Genomic DNA, 19,590 nt, shown 5'->3' on the forward strand with positions numbered 1-19,590 from the left:
GAAAATTTATCAAAAATATTTTTTTGGGGGCAAAAATATCGCAAAGGTTTACAACATTCACATACATAAAACCACCTTATATATCCTTCAACCTTCCCGTAGTTGTAAAACATCGAATCTCAATATGAATTATGAATTACAATGGTTGATTGTTTGCATATTGCACCCCTTTACATGTTACAGTTTTCTAAATGCTATTAATCTAATGCTGTTGCTCTTTTCTGGAAAGGGTTGCGATGCATCTCTGTTGCTGACAGGAACATCAAGCGATCCCGGTGAGCTGGAGGATACTCCAAAGCTCACACTGAGAGCCACCGCCATCGCCATAATCAACAAAATCAAGGCCGCTATAGAAGCCAAGTGCAGCGGTGTTGTATCGTGCGCGGATATTGTGACTTTGGCTGCTCGTGATTCGGTCGCTACGGTTGGTACCACGCTACTTTTGTGCCATTGCAATTGGATTGATACAAGTTGTCGTTTTGAAGGCGGGAGGTCCAAATTATCCAGTACCGCTTCGGCGCAGAGATAGCCTTGACTACGCCAATTCAACGATCGTTGGTAAGAATTTTTGATTCCAATTTCAAACTTAACAACGCTGCAAACCATTTTTGATTCCAAGGGATTCAATTTGACAGATTTGGTAGCCCTTTCAGGTTTGATACTTCGACCCTTTAGTTTTTATTCTAGTGATACTTGATTTATGTAGATTGGAGAGTTTGTAAATATTTCTGAATCTGACTATCAAGAGAAATAAAACGATTAACTTGACTTGTGACAAATTCTGAAATATGCAATAAACACAAAAATGCCCAGACAATTACATCTTATATCCTTACTCAGATTACGGACTCCCAATATCCCTCTAATGACATACCTAGTAAAAAAGTTAGGGCATCCTTGATTGAGTTTTCAAATATCATAGAATCTAAACTTATGGCAAATAATAAGGTTCAATATACACCATATAGCTTCAAAATTATGACGATGCATGTTATTTCAATTGACAATTTCAATCCTATGCCGGGTACCTTAGTCAGAGAAGATTTTGGAATGATCATTAAATCTGTAATTGAGAAGAGAAGATGAATAAGTTGATTTATGTGTTATAATTTTGTAGTGAGTTTGGACGTTGAAAATATGTATATTTTTTTTCAAAATTCTATTTTTTTTTTCAAAAACTTATTTATTAATTCAAGTCTAAGTCAAGTTTTAACAGCACATTTGGTTGAGGATGGGCTTCTTTAGAATGGCGATCAAATTTTAAGGAGGTTGTTGGGGTAGACATGCTAAAATCTAGTCAGCTTAGGACTGGTGTGCCCCAATCAGGGTGACATAGAAGACAAGGCTGAGATCCGTTGTTGCATTACACATACTAAAATCCAGTCAGCTTAGGGTTGTTGTGGCCTGGTGACTTAGAAGGGAGGGATGTTGAACTACATGTGCTAAAATCCAGTCAGCTTAGAGTTGTTGTGGCCTAGTCAGCGTGACTTAAAAGACCCCTAGATCACAATTTCTCAAACCATAAGTCATCCTAGAAACACGATCAACCTAACAAACAAACAAAAAAATTTATTTATTAAAAATTATTTATTAAACTCAATGTGATAGACGTCGAAGATGATTTTTTTCTCAATATAATGGATATGGAAGGTGAATTTCAAAAATAAACAAGGGAAGCTGCAAGGCAGCAAGTCCCTGCATCAAGTTAAAACTAGTTACTTGTGCTGAAGCGAAAGCATCTAAGCTTGAAAATGTAATACAAGTGGTCTGGGTTTGATTCTATGGTTGGTGATTCAATATCAATTCCGGCTGAGTACCCGTAAGACAAAAGAAGATCATTCTCCTCCAATGTTGCTATCAAATTTGATGTATTCCCTAGCATAGCCAACAAAGCTTCTGCAATCCAAATGCCCATTATTGCATAACCCCTGTAGTCCATTTCTGCAACATGAAGGACAAATGCAAACATCATCAAACCCACAAAAGGACAATGCTGAAGCATAATTTAAAGAAAAGACAAAAACCGCCATGATAATCCATAGCTGCTTCTTTTCTAAACCAGAAGAAATTTCTAAGGGAGCAAAGAAAAGCACGAACCAGATGGGCTAGGTCTCTGTCAAAAAAGCTGATCAAGCAGAGAACTGGCAGGAAGAATAGTCATTCCTCTGAACAACCCAATATTTTCTTGAAAGTCGAAGAAAACTTACATATGCAAAAGCCCCTTTTTACCCAAGTATTGCATTAACCCAAACGATCTACAGTAGGTAATTTGAATACAAACACAATGTAGCAGAGCAAAAACTATTGTTCACAGAGTTGAATTGGGATTCTGTGAGCAATATAATCGACCATCTGATGTGAACATAGCTATCAAATTAGGTCAAGCACTGTATGAGAGATGGCTGTCATAAAGCTGAGAAGTTCTGAATACAATATACATTGCCACAGAATTCATAAAGCCCAACTATTCTGGATACAATATACAATGACACAGAAATCATAAAGCTGAGATGTTCTGAATACAATATACAATGCCAAAGCTTATTTCTGTTGACATTGCTAAGTGACTAGCATCGATCTCTACGAGTATTGTTGATAATTCAGACTCAAAACTTAGCCCTAGACTGCAAGTAGGGAGAATCCCATTGAAAAGCTTGCAAAATGAAAGTTAGATTTCTAAAAGCTTGATACAACCTAAACAAAATGTTTAGAAGAGACCATATTAACTGTTATTGTAAGCAAAACACTTATAGCCATATACCATTACCATCATAGTAATAGCTTGTGATAAATTATAACCAAAAAAACGAGTTCAGATAAGGATTAGAAGGCATGACACCTAGAAGGGAACTCTAAATATATTGGGAATAATCTTAATTGACAACATTATCTGACAAAATCTTTGAGTTATGCAACAACAAGAGTAGGCTGTCAAAGGTTGAATATGATTGTTGGTTAATGCCCCGGATGTGTAGGTGCCAATCATAAGTTGATTGATCCTCAGTTTTGATAAAAACTGAGGCCAAGTTTTGTTCTCATTATCGTCTCTAAATTCACTGGGGTGTTCCAGCACTGTATTTGAGTTCATTCTCGGATGCATGATGAAATGTTTGTCTGTCAAGTAGCTACCAAGCCTGTTATCTGTATAGTATTTGATAAAAAGCAGTCAGCATAGTCATTCAGATCAAACAGTACACCAATCTACATCCCCAACCCTCCATCATTAAATACAACTAAAAAAAAATGTTTCAACTCTGTTTGCACAATAACATCTTCTATATCACTTTAACTTCTGGCATTTTTATTCAGGCTATTAATCATGATGGTTTCGGTTCACATTTAGAAACCGTAAAATTAGTAGCTGCGGTAGAAGGGAAATTACAAATAACAAAGCCTAGAAAGGGAAATTATATCTGGAAAAGCAAATGTTTATACGATTCCTAGACCATGTAGCACCAAGTGAAGGCCATATCATGCAAATCTATAATTAAGGAAGTAAAGATTTTTCGTGTATTTATAGGATGTTATCCTTTAGAACCCATTGCTTTACCTTTGGATAACTATCCAGTACTCACAAGTAGACATGCAGTTACTAAATAACCATCAGCAGAGACAGCTATACATTAGCATTAAATGAAAGATGCAACTTCTGGGATCTCTAGGGTGCTACTGTGCCAGGCTTTCCATCTTATTGGGGGTGTTTTTTGTGCATACCATCTTCTGTTGTTGGGCATTTTATTTTTTTTCTACATTGGTTGCCTCTCATTCTCAGAGTTCAGTCCCATTCTGTTTCTTGGTTGCCATCCATATATACAGTAAAGTATAAACCATAAACTAAAAGGATAAACTGACAAAAGCAAAAGACAACAGACTACACAAGAATGAATTTGAAATCCACACTCAATGCACACTTAAGCAGGAATAAAAGCATGGAAGCCAGCCAACTGTCGAGCTTGAAGCAAATTTAGTCTAATCTTAACACCATAAGAGTGTGATAGGGATTGAATGGATGCCTCATCATTATGCTTTTCAGAACCTGGTAGTTAATCAAATTTGAAAACCTCATTTCTGACATTTGTTTAATATTGCATGAAAGCCAAAATGGAGTAATAGCTACCTTGTAACTTCTCCAGCTTCATTTGTGGGCACTTAATTACCAACTCTGCCCATAACAATCTGCAAACATCAAAGCCCACAATGTGACTAATAAAATCAATATACTAAATCTGGCGATAATACCAAATCATGCATGACACCTGACTACAGTCATATAGCATCATGCAACAAGTCAATTTGTGTGCTATTAAACCATTGAATTACACCCATTTTATAAGCGCTAATGCAACCATAGAAAATAGGCTTACAGGGAGAAATAATAACCATTTAAGCTTATGGGAATAAATAATAACAATAATAATGAGAAAATAACGGCAGTATAGATGAGCACGCGGAAATCATGCAAACATGTAACATACAAAGATTTGTAATCATCACATATAAATCACCACTTTTGTGACTGTCCACCTGTCTAGTTGTGTGGGCCGATAGAGCTTTCCAAAAGGCACGCGGAAAGCATGCAAACACGTAACATACAAATATTTGTAATCATCGCACATAAATCACCACTTTTCGGACTGTCCACCTGTCTGGTCGTGTAGTTCATGTTTTGGTTTCGTAACTGAGTTTCCAAAGAGTATATTTCAGGTTAGACACAATAGAGAAATCCAGCCAGAGACTATCGAGACCCCAGACGGAAATGCCTAAAAGTCTAGCAATATATTCATTAAAATGCAGAAAAAACGTGTGAGAAACAAAAGAGATTAATCTTGTAACAGGCCAAAAGCAACACTTCTAAGGGGCTCGAGGGGCTTTAGTTCACTGTAGAAGTCGAGAGTCAGGTAGTAATTCGATTCTCCCTCTATCCACAGTCAGACTCCGTCATTCATCTAAGAAAGCTTATCGAAGAAGGAAGGCTTAAGAATGGTAGGTCGATTGCAGAAACCATGGCATTAGCACATGAAATGGTAAGGGAGTTGTACAGGGATGTGTGCGGTAGCAATGTTTTTGGCTTCAATCTGTTACGCCTTCCCAGCTCAAGACACTCATATCTAGTGGGGCTTTGTACAGGTTGGTTTGTTACAGACGGTTTGTTTTTTCCTTCCCTTCGCACAACAGGAAAAAAGAGAAGACTTGTTGTGGGTTGGTCCTGATATTACCTAAGCAGAGCCATCCCTTTGCAAAACCTGGGCTGGCGCTAGTGATAAGTGTGAATTGCAGAAACCATAGGGACTCTATGCACGCAATTTGACTTCCAACCACCAATTATAGATAAACCTTCTGAGAAGGCAAGGCATGGTTCAGTAGGAAAAATCTATTCTCAACTCGAAGCATTACAGTATTAACAAAGTGGTTGCCTGGGCTACTAATAGGAGATTTCCATACAGTCTTACCTACAGTGGGGACTTGAGGAATTACACTGTAGCTCCCTCCTGGGCAAGAGGAAATCCTGCAAATTCCTCTTAGCAAATTACACTGCAATTCCTCTTAGCAAATTACACTACAGCTCGCTCTCATTCGGTTTCGGTCCTGAGCTGCTTTCCGGAATCAGAACGCTCCCTCTCGGAATACTGTATGCCCAGAGAAATCAAATTCGCCCCGGACCAGAACTTACATGGCTTGCCTGCATAGAAGCCTTAATATCTGGCTGACAAGTAGTACATGGCTTGCCTGCAAAGAAGCCTTAATATCTGGCTGACAAGTAGTACATGCAGATGGCGGTGTAGCCAGCGACCCTGCTCAAAGCCTAACCTGCAAACGATTGTGCCGATAATACAAACTAATGTCAACATTAACATGAAACCGTTGACGGTTAGTAATAATGAACAGGGCCTAAAGCAAAATAGGCTATGCTCCAGCCTCTTCCGCCTCGGGAAGAGGCCAAATAAGATGGCAAAGCAGAATAACTTCGAAGACTTTGGTTATCCCGGCACAGCGCAATTGAGAACTTTGTAATAATCACCGTATAACAGAGTTGAACAGGTCGAAACTAATGCTAAAGCAAGGCTTTCGGATTACTATAGTCCCTACCCATTGCTAGATGGCACAGACTAAAAATGAGATTATTATGGTTATGTTTCATGTTGGCACACAATTGGTCTTGGTCACTGCACCTCCTTCGACAACCGATTATATAACCTCACCACAGGAGACACAATTGTGGATCCAACTTTAAACACCACTTTTGCAAGCACTCTTTATTCAATATGTCCAGTGGTTAATGACACGGTCAACTCAACAAACTTGGATCTCATTACTCCAAATGTTTTCGACAACAATTATTACGTCGACGTGCAGAATGGCGAAGCACTTTTCACCTCCGACGCGAGTCTGTACACGGATTCCACCGACTCTGAAGACATTGTGAATAATTTTGCATCTAACCAGACCCTGTTCTTCGAGAACTTCACAGTCCACCTACAACTTTAAATTGTAATTTCGAGCAACGTACGTTGATCTTCTGTATGTCTTAATTTTATATGACTGCTATTCACTACCAGGAAAAGTATGGATTGAAATGTTAGAAAATTTACGTATTGAAATGTTTTAATATGTTGCTCATTTTCTTTCAATACACACTTTATATGTTATAATTATCTTTATCTATGAAATAAATTATTTTATAAATATATAATGAGTATTAACGTTGGAATCACTTCCCATGAAAGACTTTTCCATGATAATTTTAGTTTTTTTAATGAGAAAAAAAAAAAATCCTATGTGAAATCTTTTTTCATTTAGAAATTTTGCAAAATGCGTAGAAGTTTTGTAAAAGGCCCTTTATATATTATAATGATCAATATCTATCAATATATTGCTCGTTTTCTTTCCAAACACACTTTATATATTATATTTATCGATAACTATGAAGTAAATTATTTTATAATAGAAAATGAGTACAATTATTTTATAATAGAAAATCAGTACTAACGTTGCAATTTCCTACGAAATGACTTCATTGTTCCTTCAGAAATTTTGTAAAAGGCGCTTTATATATTATAATGATCAATATCTGTAGGTAAGATGTAAATGTTTGTTGTAAAAGGTGCTTTATATACTATAATGATCAATATCTCTCAAGTAAGATGTAAATGTTTGTGGTAGTGATCGATATCTATCACGTAAGATGTAAATGTTTGTGGTAAGTTTAAGTTTTTAATATTTTTTAATAAATTATAACATTATCATTTTTATTTAATTTTTTAATTTAATTTATACATAATTATTTTCAAATAATTATTACATAATTTAATAATGAATATCACCCATATAATAAATTATAGACTTATTATATGGCATGGAAGTATGTATTTTTATTTGATAGCTTTTTATTAGAGAAATTATGAAATGGACTAATATGAAAGGGAAGTATTAAAATAAACTATCTAATATTATTAATAATATTTTTTTTGAATATGAATATATGTCTGGGAATATTCCCAAAAGGTCTAATAAAACAAAGTTATGAATAACCAAAATCATAAATAGTAACACAACTGGGATTAGTTGGCTCAGTGAAACAGAAACTAAATATTAGTTTGAACATAGTTTGCATGCGAGAGAGAGCGAATACAATGGCGATGGAGAGGGTTTATGCAGGTGTCTCTCATGCGATTTTCCAGTCCAACGTCTAGGGAAACATCGGAGAACTCAGCCATGAATCCACTTGCCTTCACATAATTTCCATAATCGGTTTTGTGGTCTCAGCCGGATAGCCCCCTAAGCATCTTTACCATGAATCAGAGCAAGAGATCTCTGCATCTGTATGGTCTATGTTTGGATTTGGGTTGATCCTCCCCTCCACGAAACACAGCTTTATCTCCAGATCTATCAAAGATGTAACAGATCTAGTAATCCAAAAAACCGATCGAAAAACTCTCTGCCCAGATTCGGAGGTCTGTACACGCCTCCGCTTTGTTCTACTCCAGATCACAATCCCAAATCACAGAGAAGGGTATGTATGGGAAGCACTATTAGGAGCCTTGCAATCCCAAATCCATTCGTCGTCCCTACCAGATGAAACACAAACAACCATGTTCCAATCAATTCGAGGGTTTGCAAATAAGGTCCTTCATTTGGAAAATTGCATACTCACTCCTCCAAGGAACATCGAGCCTGATCCAACATTTATTTTCAAAGATCTTAGCTCCTTAGTGGATCCTTAGCACTTGAAGTAGACATAACTGGAGTGTGACCCAAGGAAAATCTTCCATGACCTGGATCCGACGATTCAAGTAATAGATGGGGTACCACTTTGCCTAGATCTATTAGATCTAGAACCTTCGGCAACAGATCGACCCCACTCTCGGACAGAACCACTCACTACTAATCTGAATCTGATTCAAATCTTTATCAGAACACTATAAGGAAAAAATATCTGCAAGCAGATCTGAAAGGGGAGGTGGATTCAAGAATTAAAGTGTGAAATCCATATTCATCTAAGCATATCAACACACATGCAAAGCTTGATTTATTCAGGACAAATTTTACAGGATAATCACATACTCAAGGATTATGGTATTGTGTCATATTTGAGCATCATCCTCAATATGAGATTGCAAGGAGGATGCTCTGGAACCAGCTCAAGGGGTAGAGGCTCTTTTAAAGACGTGGTCAAAGGGAAGGATAAAGCCGAAACAAAACCAGCACCACCTCCAGAATGGGTCCTATATCGTGGAACAAAAATACCAGATTCCAACCTTAACAATCTCATTCCGTGAGGTAAATGAGCTATATTCAAATTTCTATACTAAAGAATCCATATGTAGATTTAATGGATTTTGGCATAAATCAGACGCTCTACACCATTGGATATTTTCTACATGGGCACCAAATTTTCAAATTCATTTATGCTCCAAGGGGTTTTTTATTGTCAGATTCAACAAAGTTAAAGATAAGGAATATGCCAACAATGAGGAACCATGGTTTTGGGGCAATGAAGGACTCTTCATGATCCCCTAGTTCCCATCTTTTGATGCCACCACTATGGTGGTATCTAAAATACCTATATGGGTCAGGTTACACAACCTTCCACTACACTTTTGGCATCATAAAGTATTAGAAGGAATAGGGAACTACTTGGGTAAATTTCTCAAGATTGATGTGGATAGAATTTCAAGAGGTATATTTACTTTCGCCATAATATGTGTTGAAGTAGATCTTAGCCAAGGATTGCTAGATTGTATTGTACTGATTAATAATAATATGCAATGGACTCAACCATTAGATTACAAAAATACAACTTTTCGATGTCGTGGATGTCTGTAAATAGGTTACCCTCATAGTGCCTACCCACAAGCTAGAAAATACCCCAAAAGAAACAAGAAACTATTCAAAAGTCCAAAAGGTTAGCAATGCACTTATCTCCTAGAAGAAGAAGAAGAAGAAGAAGAAGAAGAAGAAGAAGAAGAGACAATAGAAAATAATGCAGACAATGATGTACATAACTTTCTGAACAACTCACAAAAGGATGAGATAGAACACGTGACAACTATGCCTGCTTTCCGAGGTCCAACAACCCTCCTCAACGACATGAGTCACACACATCAGGAATGGAAGTAAGTGGCGGAAAGAAAATTCATGGATCAGAGGGATCACATCAGGAATGAAAGTAAGTGGCAGCACATGAATTCATCGATCAGAGGGATCACATCAGAAATGCAAGTAAGTGGCAGCACACAAATTCATGGATCAGAGGGATCTGATTCTGACAAAGAATATCCAACAAATTCAAAAGAGAATCAAGTGTCCATTGTAACATCCACTGGTGGTTGGCGAGAGGTGGAAAATAAGAAAGTTTGAAAAAAATACATCAGTTGTATTTTTTAGTTTTCCTTTATGGATTATGAGAAATCAAGATCAGATAATATGCATATGCATTTTACCATCTACAACATGTAAATTTTTTCATTATGAACATATATCATAAATGGGAAGTTTATCTTATATAAATCATTTTAAAAATAATGAATTTATTTCAACTTTTTAATATATATTTATAATTTTCATAAACTATCATAAATCCATCTTAAATATGGATCTAATATCAGCATAGAGAGATCAAATTTCTTCACATGCAAAATACAATATATGTTGTTTTTCGTTGTTTCAATTGTATTTTTGAATTTTATATAGAGTATATATAGGGCCAAATAAAAGTTTTAACCATAAAACTTAATTTTTTATTAAAAGATTTTTTTAATTAATATATTTTTAAAGTAAATGTCAATATTCTTTCGTATCAAAATATTTTTATTGAAGGAGGAAGGCTAGGAGTGTTGGGTCACGGGTTAGGGTTTGAAGCAGGTTTGCCTTGGCAAGCCTGCTATAGCACCAGAGGGTAGGGGTATTGGCAGATCCTGACAAAAAAATACGACAGCATGCCAGAGCTCGAGGCGCAAGAAAGCAGGTGAGGCATGTCATAGGCAGGATGACTCTGGAAGGGGGGGGCATGAGCCCATCCTATAAGAATGTTACAGCAGGGGAGGCGAGCAGACAGGGGCCTAACAGACCACAAGGAAGAAGGAGTAACACACAAGTCATGGGAGCACGATGGTAGGCGGGATTGGGAGGAAAATGCCTTCCCAGAGCAGTTAAAAAACCCAAGTTTGTCATTCCTAACAACAAAATAGAAGAGTATAGGGGGTACATGAAGGATCACACGCTGATCTGTAAATTCATAGGAGTTTGGCCAACAGAAAAAGAACTGATTAAATGGATCCACCAATGTTGGCAACCCAAAGGACACATAGATCTGAAACTAGGAGAAAAAGGATTCTTCTCAGTAGTTTTTGCTCATCTAGCAGACAAAGAGAGGGTCTTTGAAGGAGGGGCCATATTTCTTTAATAACGCTGGCTTATTCATGCAACATTGGGAAGAGTGTTATAACCTAGATCAGGAAAAAATGCTAGCGGCGCCAATCTAGGTTTGATTGTTTTGCCTTCCAATGGATTTTTGGGACCCAGAAATTTTGGAAGGGATAGGTAACTCGATTGGAACCTTTGTCAACGTGGCTGATACAAGAAGTAAAGGAAGGTACACTTCTTATGCCCAGATATGTGTTTACATGAACATCATAGAACCTCTCCCTGATTGTATTGAAGTAGAATATCATGATGAAGTTTGGCAACAGCCCCTGGATTATGAGCATATACCATTTAGGTGTAGGAGATGCCATGAATAAGGCGACCTATTTAGATCTTTCCCCCTAAACATCCCAGAGAACACCCAAGGAAATAAGAATGAGGAAGAACCAAGCAAGGAAATGGAAGGAGGCTTCCAGGAGGTTCACAGAAGAAAAAGGAATCCAAAACCATCGGGTATCCACAAGAATCCCCCAAAGGAGAAGGAAAAGGTAAACCAAAATGAATTTGCAGTTCTACAAGAGGAAGAAATGGAGGAGATACTAGTGGAAAATGGGGAAGAACCAAAAGAACCACAGAAGAAAGAAAAAGGGAAACAGTAGGTAATGACAACAACAGAGGAAGAAAGATAAGGGGGAATTACCAAAGAACAAATAGAGCAACATCCAATGGAGATAGGCATATATAAGGAAAATTACAATGAAGAGGAACAAGTAATGAAAATACTACTGTAGGAGTGGTGACACCTGGATGAGAGGTTCATCCCTGAAGACCAAAAATAACTCTATAAGGAAATGTTTCAATAGTACAAACTAAAACAAGGAACGATAGTGGTAAATCAACTAGAGCATCTTGTATGACAAGGAGGACAAGGATCAGAGACGGGAGCAATAGGCAAAGTAGGGAAGAAAAGAGGTAGAAGACCCATGAGTGAATCCATCCAAATGGTAGGAGAAATGCTCGTTAACTCAGGACGAGTGGTGCCATTATCGGAGGCATTCCACCAACCAACCAAATTGTTGAAATGATAATCATGACCTAGAATATAAGGGGTCTGAATAGTAAGGGGAAACAACGATATCTTAAAGAGCGATTGCGGAAAGATAAGCCCAGTGTTATGTTATTACAAGAAACCAAGATTAGTGAAATAAAGATGAAAGAGATCATGGGAAACTTCAAACCAAGGTATGAGGTAGTAGGACAAGATGCTGCTGGAAGCGCAAGAGGTTTGGCAATACTCTGGAATCCAGAGGAGGTCAGATTCGAGGATTGGACAAGTATGCCAAGAATACTATCTGGAAAATCCAGTAACCTCGGCTCCAAAGAGTGGGTCCTGCTCTCAGTAGTCTACGGTCCACACATACTAGGAGAAAGGAAAAACTTCATTGATAACATGATAAAAGTGAGAGGATTGTATCATAATATTCCATGGATAATAGAAGGGAATTTTAATATGATCAAATCCCTAAATGAGAAAAGAGGTGGAGTATGCAGGGTGGATGCAGACATGGAGATGTTTAGGGATACCATAAATGATCGGAGATTAGTGGATCTCCCAACCACTAATGGAATTCATACCTGGAATAATAGAAGCTGAGGCAGACATCAAATTGCGTCAAGATTAGATAGATTTTTAATATCAGAGGAGATAGTAAGTAGAGACATTTTCATGGAAGCAATGATACTACCTGGGATGGGATCAGAGCATTGGCTGGTGAGATTTGAGATTGAACTCAAAGCTAGCTCCAAAAAGATACCCTTCAGATTTAAATCGTTCTGGCTTATGGACCCTAAATTCATAAGAAAGGTAGAGGAATGGTGGACAAAGAGTGAACAAAGGGGTAAGAACAGAATGCAAACATTCCAATGCAAACTAAAGGAAATCAAGCAAAACATCAAGAGATGGAACCAACAGGAATTTGGAAACATACTAAAGGACCAACAGCAGCTAACTCAAAAGATGGAAGAAATCCAACAAGAAATTATAAGAGAAGGGAGAAGCCCTGAATTAGAAGCTAAAGAAGGCAGATTGGTCAGCCAAATAGAGGAACGAAGGAAACAGGAAGAGATATTATGGCGACAGAAGTCAAGAGTGAACTGGTTGCGAGAGGGAGAAAGGAACACTAAATTTTTCCACAAAGCAATGATACAACACAGGTAGAGCAATAGAATCTTCTCTTTGAAAAATGAAGCTAGGGAAAGACAAACCCAACATGAGGAAATGGAGGAAACCCTGGTGAGGTATTTTAAAGACCTCCTAACGGAACCTCAATATGATAGACAGGTGGTAGTGAGCAGAATATGCAATGAGATCCCCAAGATAGTAACTAGAGAGAAAAGCCTTACGATAATGACAACAGTCACGATAGAGGAAGTCGACAAAGTGGTGAAAGGGCTAAAGAAAAATAAGGCCTCGGGACCGGATGGATTTACGACGGAATTCTACCAAGCATCCTTGAAATTTATAGGCAATGACATTGTAGCTGTGGTGGAAGAATCCAGAAGGAACCAAAAGGTATGTCCAGGTCTAAACGCTACCATTCTTTCCCTCATACCTAAATCCTCTAAGTCTGATGAACTGCAGGGGTTTAGATTGATTTCTCTGTGTAATGTTATTTACAAAATTATTTATACAGTAATTACTAAGAGACTGAAACCGATTCTTTCTAGTATTATATCACCGGAGCAAACAGGCTTTGTAGAGGGTAGACAGATTATGGATGGACTGATTGTATCCCAAGAAGTGGTACATTCGTTAAAATCCAAAAAGCTGGTAGGGGTGATGTTTAAATTGGACCTATCCAAAGCCTATGATAGATTAAACTGGGATTACCTAAGGAAAGTAATGGAAGCATTTGGGTTATGTATAATATGGGTAGATTGGATTTCAGCAATGATGTCTACCCCAGTCTTTCAATAATCCTAAATGGAACCCCGACATCCACCTTCAATGCCTCAAGAGGGTTAAGACAGCGAGACCCTCTATTGCCCTTCCTATTTATTATAGCAGCTGAGGGCCTAGGACGTTATATCAAAAAAGAGGTACAGGAGAACACAATCAAAGGGATTTGGGCATGGGGAAATAAGCTCTCGATCACCCATCAGCAGTTCGTGGATGACATTATGCTATTCTGCAATGTGTTGCTTAGGGAAGTCAAAAGGATGAAGAACATTCTAGATCTATTTATGGAAGCCTCGAGCACTCAAATTAACAATGAGAAATCTTGTGCTTACTTCTTTAACACAACTGGAAATGTCAAGTCTTATCTATCAAGAATGATGGGTTTTAGGGTAGAGGATCTTCCAACTAAATATCTAGGCATACCTTTGACAACCAATTCCTTAAAATTAGTAAACTGGCAGCACACTATACAGAAGCTGCAAGGCAGGATAAGCAACTGGGCATTCAGATCTCTAAACCTAGCCGGAAGAATAGTCTTAGTTAAAGTTGTCTTGCAATCCATACTAATACACCAACTCTTGGGGATGGTAGCACCAAAAGGTGCGTGCTCCAAAATGGTAGAAATAGTGAAGAAATTTATCTAGGAAGGTTCACAACAGCAGAAAAATGGGCGCTAATGTCATGGCAAGGGATGACTTGTTATGCTCTTAACCTGCAAGATGATACAAGAATACCAAATATGTGCAGAAATATACCCAGAACATAGAACAGTGAGAAATAACAACAGGTATTTTATTATTCAGAAAGTAATGTTCACTTTCCTCTTCGAGGGGGCAACCTCCAATAGAGCAGAGATCGATTACAAAATAAGACATGATGCTCCTCGCAAGGAGTCTATATCCTTTATATATGACTCATACATGCAATACCATGGCTCTTATTAATACCATCTATCTAATACCATGGCCCATTTGCAACTAACTGTGGTCCCGTCATTAAATGTGGGTTAACCACTTACGTTTATTAATATGGGATTTATTGAATCTTTAATTAACTATAACTATGACTCGATCCTACTACATAAATAAGGGGGTTAGGTTGGGACCCTAACATGCCTTCCCCCCTTAAGAATAGCCTTGTCCTCAAGGCTGAAGCTGCGGAAACTGCTGAAGAATAGTGGTTGGTTCCCAGGTTGCATCTTCCGGAGAGGTGTCTTTCCACTTGACGAGGACTTCCTTGATCATGCGGCCATGTAGGTGCTGTTCTCATGTGTCTAGGACTTATTCAGGTTGGAGCCAGATTGACCCTTCTTCATCCAATTCAGGTAGACTGGTTTGAATTCTACAATTGTTCCCAACCACTTTCTCGAGGCATGAGACATGGAAAACTTGATGGATTTTTGCAGTGGGTGGCAAAGCTAGCTTGTAGCCCACTTCTCCAATGTGCTGAAGTACACGATACAGTCCGTAGAATTTTGGAGATAGTTTCTGACAACCATTGTCTTTGAGTGATGTTTGCTTATATGGTTGCAGCCTCAAAAATACCTGATCCCCTTCTTGAAATTGGCGTTCTGAGCAATGCTAATCTACCTGTTGCTTCATGTGGTTTTGAGCTTGATGAAGATTCTTTCTAAGATGGGCGAGCATGGTTGTGCAGTCCTATAGGAGTTGATCCACTGCTTGTACCTTTGAGCACCCCTTGATATAAGAAGTAGGGGAAGGAGGGAGTTTACCATAAACTGCTTCATAGGGAGTCACTTTGGTGGTGGCATGATAGTTGGTGTTATACCACCATTCAGCTAGAGGTAACCACTGTACCCAAAGATGTTGCTTTTCTGAAGTGAAGAACCTAAGGTAGGTTTCTAGACATTTGTTGACTACTTCAGATTGACCATCCATTTGTGGATGATAGGAAGTACTGAGTTTTAGTTGGGTACCATGTAGCCTGAAGAGTTCCTGCAAAAAATTACTGGTGAAGATCGGGTCACGATCAGACACAATAGAAGTGGGCATGCCATGGAATTTGAAGATCTGATCCATGGAAGATTGAGCGACCAAAGTCGGTGTAAAAGGGTGTGGGTAGGGCACAAAAATGAGCATACTTAGAAAGTCGGTCCACAACCACCATGATGACTGACTTGTTTCCTGACTTTGGAAGACGTGTAATGAAATCCATCAAAACCTCCGTCCATATTGATGCCAGGATGGGCAATGGTTGTAATGTGCATGGTTCTTTGACTGTCTCCCCTTTGTGGCGCTGACAGACATCACATTCCACTACAAAAGTAAGAATGTCCTTTTTCATGCCTGTCCAAAAAAATGATCTTCTAGTGTGAGCATACGTCTTTTGAAAGCCTGAATGTCCTATAGTGGGGGATGAGTGCAACTCCACCAAAATGCAGCTCTTGAGGGTGGATAGGTGATATTATGACTATGTCCTTGTAGCGAAGAATCTCATCCTGCCATGAGTAGCCCTTGGTGGAATTTGGATCCACCTGCAATTGAGTAATGAGTTGGGAGAGCCAGGGATGTGAAAACCATTCCCTGCGAGCCTCTTCAATCCATTCTAGAAGGGGAAGGGAAATCGCGAGTAGGGTACTTTCTTCCTCAAATTGGCGAGATAATGCAGATGCTACAATATTTTCACACCCTTTCTTGTAAATGATCTCATAATCATATCCCAGCATTTTGGCAAGCCATTTATTTTGTTGTGGTGAGGATAGGTGTTGCTCCAAAAAATATTTAAGACTGTGATGGTCTGTGCAGATTTGGAAACGTCCCCCCAATAAGTAAGGTCGCCAGGTATCAACTGCATGTAATATGGCCATCATTTCCATCTCATAGGTAGATTGTCCCAGATTCTTCCCACTTATTTGTTGGCTTGTGAAGGCCAATATACGCCTCCTCACGGGCTTCCGCCTTGCCCTTAGAGAGTGTGTTAGTTATTGTCGCCAGCTGGTCTTGGATGTCTTTCAAGGATTGTTCAAGTTTTTCGATCTTCTCATTGGCCATAGCTTGAGTTCTAGTTTCTACCATGCACCGATCCGATGTACTTGAAATTTGGGACTGCCCGATTTTTATTTTTTTTTGGCACTAACAATTGAATGGTACCACCTTGCTCAGCTCGTCGTCCTAATTCTTATGAGTTAGGTCACCAATAAGCGCCCTGGGGAGTCTCAGACTTTTTTTTTCTTTTTTTCTGAAAACTCTCAACGGAGTTTTACTCCTTACTTAGGAATAGTGCAGTAGCTGAATCCCCAAAATGTCAATGCTACCAAAAGTCCTGCGAAAATCACGCCCCGGTATAGGAACCCACACAACTACTCAGCTCTGGATGGAGGATCTAGTGGATCTAAGAGATCTAAATGGCTGATCAGATAGATTTGAGTGGCGAAACATATTGCTGCTACGGATCTGATGGATCTAATCAATCTGAATGGTTGTTCTGTTAAATCTGAACTGCGGGACTGATTTCTGTTGCTGTTGCAAACCCCACTTACGAAATCTGATCTGGCAGAGATTATGTGTGATCCAGAGATATAAAAGGGAACTATGGTCTCGAGGAGTGTCAGGTGCTACAGATTGCAATATACATAAGGGTCTGACAGTAATACCCGGCCCAATTTTTTAGGGCACTAACCAAGGAGGATCAACCGTACCCTTGGCCATACAACCCGACTACCCTATCGTATGGGCGAGTAATCTCTCCGAGTGCTGTTCTCGGTGTACTATAGCAGCAAGATGGCAGATGTTTTATTTATGGCGAGGTTTCAAGGGAGCTAGGGGGCTTCTGATATACCAGAGGGTACTTGGAAGACAGTCCATGCACGGTTCTGCCTAATGTGCTACTACTCGAAGGGGTACCCAAAGGGGTTACAAGGGAGTCCAACAAGCATGACCACCTCTTGTATTTCCTGCGTGCATTCCTCCCCAATTCCATAGGTTTATACTTTCAACGATAAATCTCATGGTTTAAAGATGTTGGAACACGTATCTAGCCAAAAAAAAAATTGCTAAAAAAATGGAGATCCCACCGGCCCTTGAAAGCACTCTAATACCACTTGTTATGCTCTTAACCTGGAAGACGATACAAGAATACCAAATATGCATAGAAGTATACCCAGAACATAGAATAGTGAGAAATAATAGCAGGTATTTTATTATTCAGAAAGTAATGTTCACTTGCCTCTTCGAGGGGGCAACCTCCAATAGAGCAGAGCTCGATTACAAAATAAGACACGATGCTCCTCGCAGGGAGTCTCTATCCTTTATATATGAATCATACATGCAATACCATGGAGCAGTACCATGGTTCTTATTAATACCATCTATCTAATACCATGGCCCATTTGCAACTAACTGTGGTCTCGTCATTAAATGCGGGTTAACCACTTACAATTATTAATATGGGCTTTATTGACTCTTTACGTAACTATAACTATGACTCGATCCTACTACATAAATAAGGGGGTTAGGGTGGGACCCTAACATGACTAGAAAGAAGGAGGAAGGAGGCCTAGGATTAAAGGACCCATACCTCATTAACCAAATCATGGGAGCCAAATTATGGTGGAGATGGATGATTGGAGGAGGGGACCTTTGGAAATGGATATGGACCAAGAAGTATAGCATGCCAGGAAGAATGGAGGAGATCTTTAGAAACACAAAGAAACCAAGAGGATCCAATGTCTGGAACTTGGCCAGTGAGAACAGGGATCTCATCATGAATCATGTCTTATGGGAAATAAGAGATGGCAAAGCTGCAAATTTTTGGGACAAAGCATGGAAACAATGGGACAAATTAAATGAAAAACAAGACCTCAAAACTATTCTATAGCATTCAAAAGAAGCAAGATTAATTAGAGTGAAGGATTTTTGGAAGAATGACAATAGTGAGGAGAAATAGAGAGTTTGGAAAATCCCAGAAGAGTGGGGACAAACTATTGAAGAAGATCAGAGACATCCCTATATAGAGGAAATGGAAACGCATAAGATTCCAATCAGGGAGGGACCAAACATCCTAAGATGGGGTTACACAATGAAAGGTAATTTCACGGTAAAGGAGGCATGTGATCTAAAGGCTGAAAAGGAACAGGAAGGAAAACAACACCTATGGAAACAAATTTGGAAGAGAAAATGGTGGCCGAAAGTGGCATACTTTCTATGGTTAACATGCAGAGGTAGAATTTTGACATGGGATCAATTACAAAGAAAAGGGATGCAAGGACCAGCTCGTTGTGAACTATGTAAGATGGAAAATGAAAATATAGAACACCTACTGAACTCATGTCAGTTTGCACGAAGACAGTGGGATGCTATTCATGAAGCCTTCGGAAGGATGGATAGGAACCCTCAAAGCATAAAAGAAATGATACAACAATGGGGACATGGCCACTTTGTCAGTCTGGTCCTAAATAGAGCTTGGGGGCTAGCTGTAGGTTTCACTCTATGGATGATATGGAAGGAAAGGAACATAAGGATATTCAAGAATGAAACACTTACACTGGAGAAGGTATGGGGAGGGATAATTGAACATATAAGAGAAATCATACTAGCAGAAGAATGGAAGCAAGAAGACTGGGACACCTTGCCGCAAGAATGTACGGAAAAAAATGAGTACAAAGGGGGTACTGTCCTAGAAGTATAGCAGGCCAACATTAGACTTCATCAAATTAAACTTTGATGGAGCATCCAAAGGTAATCTAGGTAATGCAGGGATAGGCGACATCTTCAAATATAGTCAGGGTAGGACCCATCTGTTGTACCCAG

At 38.9% G+C, this 19,590-nt stretch overlaps 1 pseudogene; it reads left to right on the forward strand.

The window, feature by feature from the left end:
- Window positions 1–19,590, forward strand: part of LOC149248536 (peroxidase 12-like) — a 277,343-nt pseudogene that overhangs the window by 226,653 nt on the left and 31,100 nt on the right.

Source organism: Pinus tabuliformis, chromosome 7, assembly GCF_031772625.1.
Source record: "Pinus tabuliformis cultivar Carrire ecotype Pingquan chromosome 7, CPIR1, whole genome shotgun sequence".
Taxonomy (NCBI): Eukaryota; Viridiplantae; Streptophyta; class Pinopsida; order Pinales; family Pinaceae; genus Pinus; species Pinus tabuliformis.